We start from the raw sequence: 8,347 nt of genomic DNA, 5'->3' as shown, positions 1-8,347 counted from the left end.
TTTATTTATAATAAAAAGCTAAAAAAAAATTTAAATTGGCTTACAAAAAAAATAGTGGAAAAAAAATTAATTGCTTTGCAAAACAATGTATAAAAAAAGATTTATTTATTATAAAAAAAATATTAAAAAAATTTAATGCGTTTACAAAAAAAATTATGAAAAAAGATTTATTCATGACAAAAAAAAAGTAAAAAAAAATAAAGTTGGTATACATCAAAATTTATAAAAAAACAAAATTTATTTATTTGCAAAAATCAATATAAAAAAATTAAGTCTTTTACAAAAAAAAAAATATTTATTCACAGTAAAACATTGTAAAAAAACTTAAATTGGTTTATATATAAAATTGTAAAAAAGATATATTATATAATGAAGATATATTCTGACTATAACTACTAACGTGAAGCGAGTATAAGAATTTTTCAATAAATTATATGTTTACCAACATTGTATTTTCTTTACAGATGTTACATGAACATGCAATCTGCATTCTAACATACTTGTTTACATTGTCTCTATGCTAAGTGTAAATATTTATACAAAATGACAATTCAACATTGTGAGCAGATTGTTGCTTTTTGTGTTATTCTTAGATTTGAAAGTTATTTAGTTTGTTTATGGCTTCAAACCAAGAAAAGTTTTGTAAGTTTTCAAGGAAATTTGCATGTTACAGGTAAACTTAAACATGTCATTGCACTAGTCGTTGAATATAGAACGAAAGGACAAAGAAAAGTGAAGATATTAAGTGTGTTAAGTTGAGATATTTTAGCTTAAAGTAGATTTGAAAAGTGATCAAAATTTATTTTGAATTCTTGAAAAAGTTTAAATTAAATTATTTTTCCTGGTTGGTGTATAATTTGTGGTATGCTTTTTCAAAATAACAATCTTTGTAATACAAGCTGGTGCGATTTAAATATGAACGATGCAAGATGCAAAGCAACTTTCTGCCTTATCGCAGTTTCATGATGGGCTCAAATCATTCGTTTGTTGTTTTTTACAATTTCAAAGCGCCAATAGTAATTATTCAGGTGCAAACTCACTTTGCGAATCGGTCTCAAAATTCACCTAACCTAACCTGTGATAAAAATCCTATTTTTGGGAATTAAAAAAAAAATAAAATAAAAATTGTTGTTTTATAAATTAAAAGGGTATATTTATACACAGCAAACTTAAAAAAAAACATTATTTCTTAGGTTGCACACGATCATTCAAGGCTTTAGAAAAAAACTGCTACAGTGATTTTGGTCTTCTCCGTGGATGCTGAAAAAAATAAAATTCCTCATTAGAAAAGATTGTCCGCATATGATCTATGGTCTAAAATTAAATAAAATAGTGGAATATAAAAAATATAATGGAATATAAAAAAATTCAATTTTACCTGTAATTCTGGACGTTTTTGACCAGCTAAAATTCAGGTCAAAAACTGCTATGTAGCATTATATGCAGAACATGCAGAAAAAATTTGATAGTGGTCCGATCATTCGTCTCGGCAATCATTCCAACAAATTCGAAAAATTGTATTGAGAGAAAAACGCACTTAAAAATAAACTAATAAAACTGGTTGTTTACACTTTAAAAGACGGTAACTGAAAAATATTCCAACTATTCGTTTAAAATTTCGTTTGCATTTTTCTCAAAAATATTTCAATTATTCTTTTAATATAACTATAATATTAGCATGACATTTTTACAGATATAGACAATACAAATTTTCCAAAAAATATTTTTTTTTTCCAAAATCTCTTAAACAAAATACGAAACTCTCCCAAAAATGTTGAAAATATGTGCAGATCATCGTCGTTACAGATTGTGTAATAATTTAGTGTATAACGTTCATCATACGCCCTGTTGGTCAATTCAATGATACAAATTCTGTTAACTAAAATATTAAAAAAAAAACACAGACATTTTAGATTATTTTAAATTGTGTAATTTTATTAATTAAATTTTCGAAAGAAGGACAATGTTTTTTCTAAAATGTTTAACTAATATAACAATCTAGCAAACTTAGCCGCTAAAACTTCCAGTGAAAAGATGAATTCATGTTGTTGCTTATTTAATTTTATTATATTGCCTACAACATTTAATGGCTATATGATATCTGCTAGCTCAATTTAATTAAAACCACTAATATTTATTATAATGACACAAAGCAAATGCTTTATCAGTGTGTTACTCCCACATGCATTATGAATTCACATAAATTGCGCAAATGCAAGTGCCGTTCTTTTGCGTGGCAGCCATTATGTATTGCCACTAAGGCGATTTTCGACATTCAAATCTATTAAATACTCATTATGTTATTATTTAAGTAGCTATTATAGTGTCGTAATAAAAACAGATAGTAGTTTGGGCGCCGAATTTCAAAGTATTATCCAATAAATACAAATAGTTTAATGCTATTATGCGCTTTGATGATTTCACTAATTTGAATGCATTTAGTTGCTAGATATATTCAACGAAAATGGATTGGACGTACGATTAAGCGTACCAATTTATGAAACTACAGTTGATTGCTTATGTAAATATTTCCTATTTGTTTTAGAAATTTCAAATTTTATTTAGTGATATTTTTAGGGGTTTTTAAGCGATTTCTACTAAACCTTAAGTAAAGCTTTTAAACTTTCGTGAAAATGAGAATATTTTAGTTGATAGTATCTAAAATCGATGTAATTTAAGTGTAAGATAACACAACTAAATTCATAGGGCATCTTTTTATACCCGGAGCAGGTGCCACGAAGCTAGAAACAAATCTGAGACCAAATAGAGCACTACCTCTAGTTCCTAAGTTTTTGAAATATTGATCTGAAATTTTGCATACGACGGTTTTAAACCAAGAAACTGCTCATTTGCTGGAATCGACCATATTGGACCACTTTAGGATATAGCTGCCATACCAACTGACTGATAAAAAACAAGTCTTCGTCTGAAAAACTTATTTATTTGAAAAGATATCTTCACGAATTTTGGCACGGATTATTGTCTAAGATAATGATGTAATCTCCGAAGAAATCGTTCAAATCGGACAACTATAGCATATAGCTGTCATACAAACTGACTGATAAATCTCAAGTCTTTATATGGAAAACTTATTAATTTGAAAAGATATCTATATATGATATAGAATTTTGGCACGAATTATTGCCTAAGATAATGATGTAATCTCCGAATAAATCGTTCAAATCAGGCAACTATAGCATATACATAGCTGCCATACGAACTGACTGATAAAACACAAGTCTCTGTATGAAAAACTTATTTTTTTGAGTAGATATCTCTGCGAAATTTGGCGTAGAATATTATCCAAGGCAAAGCTATAATCTCCGAAGAAATTGTTCAGATCGGGCAACTATAGCTTATAGCTACCATATAAACTGAACGACAAAAATCAAGATAAATATCCTTTAATCTCCTTAATGCTATAAGATATGTATGTTACTGTGAAGGGTATTAAAGTTTCCGTGCTTTGAAATTCTCGTTTTTTCTCATTTTCTATATTTTGTGAACGATTTAAGTACACCAGACTTCCAGAATTGATTTCAATATCGACACTACCCAGAAATGTCTACCTTTTTTGCTTCCAAAGCTCTGCTTATACATCTTCTTGTACATAAATACTCACAACCATAACACGTAACAGACAACCATTACATGATTTTATCACTTTTAGGCATGCATACATAACACATTGATGATTTTTCAAAATGAGTAATTGGTGCAATTATAGCTGACGTGACTATAAAAGTGTCATACGGCGATTTGCATACAAACTAACTCACTTCAAACTAGCTGCAAACTCTTCCGCAGCAGGCAACAAATAAACAAAGTGGAAAAATTTCACAGTTTCACATTCTAATCACTGCACGTCTGCGATATGAAGCACAAAACATTGACAGCATAATGGATGCATAGCGTCACATGGCTGTATAAGCAGGAAAATGTATGTGCTATAAAACGGAAGAGAAAAGTTTTTGTTTTTTTGTAGTAGAGTGTGGCAATTTATTAACTAAGCCTGCGCTATTTAGATACAAAAAGGCGAGAAAAAATGTGTCGCATAGCGCAAAATGTATGTAGAAAAAGTGCAAAGCAAACAATATTGGAAAGTTTTCGGAACAAAAAATCGAAGCTTGAATTGAGTTTGTGAATGGTTACATTGAATGAGTTCATCATACGCCCCGTTGGTCAGACAAATGTTTTTATATATAGACATGTATACATGTTGTATTTTACTATGGCAATGCATTTTACCACATATTTCCAATTTATGACAATATAAAGACGTAGAAATATTGGATTAAACTGCTAACGTGCCCGGAAATTCATGAATCCGACTTAAATGATAAGTTATATTGGCTTTAGGCTTAACTGAAGTTGCTACAAAGGCTATAAATTTAATGCTGCTTTTAAGAATGCTTAATGATTAGCAAGACAATTGCTTAAAAAGTAAATAAATTAATATATATCTTGTATAAAACATCGTTTTTTTTCTTTTACGAAGTTAAGCAGCAAAAGTAGAGTAAGATCGGTCATTTCCTTTGCTTACTATCAAGCCCAAAAACTATTTTTCTTCAAGGCATATACTACAGTGGTCCCCATCGGCGATTCCTACCAATAAGCAGCTTTTTTTAATAAAAAAGTAGTATGCAAAATTTTAGATCGATATGTCGAAAACGAAGGAACTAGTGTCTATGCACATAGACGTGCATGGCTAAATCAGCTAATCTCATCACGCTGATAATTTATATTAATATAGTATATATATTCCTTTTTGGCATTACAAAGTTAGCAGCAAATTTAATATATTCAGTGCTTCAGGGCACCAAAAAAAATATGAACATTTATAAATTTATACGCATTTGTATTTCAATGACTATATTTGTTATGCAAGCTTAAATGGGAAAAGTTTGAGCAGTGCATATCATAATTTGCAGTGTGTGTTGGGCGATTAACTGGCCAACCAACGATGGAAAGTTTTGCTGTAACAATTTGGTAACAAATTGATTGAAATCAGCTCTTATGTAGTTATATAGATATTTTCAATTGAAAGAAAATATGAAAAAGGGTTTGCAAAAATGAATAAAGTTAGTAGATAAGATTTAAGTACCATAATACCAATATTAAAAAGAAAAAAATTATTAAACATTAGATATATGTTATGAAATTCTTAATAAATTTAATATAATTAGTAAAATAAATCAATAATATAATTTTAAAGCAATTAAAAAAAATTGATTTTTTACTTTTAATGTTTTTCTGAAATTATATTATATATAATATACACAGTGGCGGATTCAGAGGGGTGAAATGGGGGAAATTTCCTTTGAGTAAGGAATATATATTGAATTGGGTCCAGAGTCAGAGTTCTAATATTATTCGTCTAGAAATGGGTACTTTGTTATTAGATGCACTAAAATGAGAGAAATACACAAGTATCGATCGGTCGGGCAAGGCATCGTATATGATAGATATGATTCGTATATGATAGGTATGTATATGATAGATACATGGATAGAAACGTTTATTCAGACACGAAAAAAATGGCGGTAGAACTGATAGTTGACTAAGAGAAACCAAGAATCCGCGGCCGACAAACAAAACGCGAAAATTTCTGAGAGAGAACTCAGTGTGCATTCCTATGCTGGATACAATCAGCGATGATTTAAAGATTCGCTTTTCTACGGAAGTTATTGATGAATTTCAACTGAGTTTGCTGCTTTCAGAAAAAGTAAGTGCTTTGAAAACCAAAGAAATATAAAATCTTATTGACTGCTTGATAGATAGATTCAAAGGCCTTTTGGATAATGACGTGGTGAACTTGATCACTGGTAGTGCCATTGGGGGCAGTAGCAAAAGTCAAAAGACAACGTTGAAGAATTAATAGTTTTCTTCGCATATTCTGTACACTTCCCGTGACGAATGCGAGCTCTGAACGCTCTTTTTCGACACTTCGCCGTATGATAACGTGGCTTAGGACGAATATGCTTCAAGATAGATTAATCGGCTTGGCGTTGCTGCACATGCATCATGACATTGAAGTCACTGCAGAAGAAGTTCTAGAAAGATTCTCAAAGCTTGGCCCACATCGTTTTACTTTGTGAAATTTTTCTATCCAATACCAATACATGAACTGACTAGAATATTATGCATTGCCAGACGCGGATCCAGAGTAGAAATTTGGGGGGGTTTAACTATATAATTTTGTACCTGCAACTCAAAGTCATTTTCTTCCCGGCGTGTTACTTATGACGGAAATAGTGTATAACTTTTAACTTTTGGGGGTGGAACTCTACGCAGTTCGATTTGAAAACTTTCAGCCATGATACTAAACTGTATAAAGAATACTATATTTAATATAATAATCTTCATGCTTCAAGTAAATGTTTATGCAAGTATGGCGGCATACAAGTATTCTGAAAAAAAAAAAGTTGAGTTTATCAAAATTTCTGTTTATTTTGAGCCAGCTGAAATGCAATTTTGATCAGATCCAAGAACTGATAGTTCATGTAGTCTTTGAAAATGTTAAAAAAAGAAAGAAAACTGAAACCTATCAGAATCCAAAAATAAAATAAAAGACATTTAAAGAAAACTAAATTACGGGTGATCTGAGGTCGGGAAAAGGAAGAGAAAGGGCGTACTTGATATTTAAAAGACTAAAATGATTTGTGTAGATCACCGGCAGAACTACGAGTCTTATAGAAAAATGTTATATGACAATATTCTAGGTTATGAAAATCTCTATAACTTCTCTTTACATACTTTTTTCAAAAAACGTCAAAATTTTTATGAAAAACTCAAATGACCAAGTTGTGAGAGGACTACATAAAAATATTTTTTTCTCGAAATTCAGTATAAATGTACATACCTTCTCATGCCCCAAATACATTGTATTTTATTTTAAATATTTATTTTTTCTCCCTTTATGGTCCTAATATCGAAAAATATCACTAATTTTTGATCCAAAGCTCTCACGCCAAAATTTCGGTAAATTTTGGCATCGTTAAAAACCCTAGCAAATTTGAAAAATATATTTTTGAGAAAAACATATTTAAAGATAAAGTGCAGCAGCTGATCAAACTGGGCGGCTACACTTTAGAAGCCTGTAATTCAAAAAATATTTGAGATATCAAATAAAAATTTGAGTATTTTTTTTTTAAGGTGTTACCTATCGAAATATGGGAAAATTTATTTTTTTTGTATTTTATTTTAATTTAACACTAGGTGTGCACCTTAAGGTGTTATACACTATGTAGTAAAAAAAACCAAAAAAAAAAATGAATTTTCCAGATTTTTGTTTTGAAAAAACTTTAAATTTTATTGATACAAAAATTTGTACACAGATTATGGTATCTTTTAACTGCATTTTAAGTATAATTATTAGAAAAATATATATTTGGAAAGGAGCTCCAGCTGATCTCCGGGAGCTCCTCTCAAAAATTACGTTTTGCGGTGACCACTTTATTTCGAGCTGGATCATATGAAATTAAAAAACCAAACAGATATCGTTAAAATAATGTTATTTACTAGATAATTATTCAGAGGAATAAGCAAAATAAGTTTTTTTTTAACAAAATGGCGGTTTCTCAAAGAAAAAATTGATTTTTGACCAAAACCCCGGACTTAAATTGTTAAAAAAAATACTTATCAATGAGAAAAAATTTTCGACTATCTACTAAACAATATTTTTAAAAAGCTCGTGTTAAATTTGAGACTTATCGGTTAAGACGTTTTCTGGTAATCATGGTCACCGACTTTGAGAACTCCATTTTGAGAAAACCCGTTTAATGTTTGGAATGCACTTCTTGGCAATCTGATACTACTACTTTGCGTGTAACTTCGAAAAATTTTCTAGGTAAAATAAGAAAATAAAATAAAAAACTATTTTTTGAAATTTCTAACTGTAAATAAAAAAACAAATTACGTGTACATATATATTATTAACAATTTTTTTTAAAATTTTTTTGAATCTACAATTAAATACTATCAACACTATAAAACAATATTTTTATTCAACTTTAGTGAAATCCATTCAATTTACAGGATTTCCAACTAAAAAATCGCATTTCCGCTTTCATTATCTTCACACTTCCACACTTTAATAAACTAAGCCACTAAATGGCTCTAAGCTAACCTCGCGCAGCAGGCCAACTATTAATTACAGAATATTTATACATTTTTCAGCCTCCACGGCATGAACAGGACAACGACAGACAAACAACGCAACAACAAATTAAGTAAGTCAACGCCAAAGCAACACAGCGAAGTGCTACTTGACGCCCAACGCCACAAAACACAGCTGGAGGCGGAATAAAGCAAAACGCATATAAACAAACAAAATAAAAATAGAAAT

Source organism: Bactrocera tryoni, chromosome 3 (genome assembly GCF_016617805.1).
Source record: "Bactrocera tryoni isolate S06 chromosome 3, CSIRO_BtryS06_freeze2, whole genome shotgun sequence".
Classification (NCBI taxonomy): Eukaryota; Metazoa; Arthropoda; class Insecta; order Diptera; family Tephritidae; genus Bactrocera; species Bactrocera tryoni.
Note: the sequence above shows the minus strand (reverse complement) of the source record.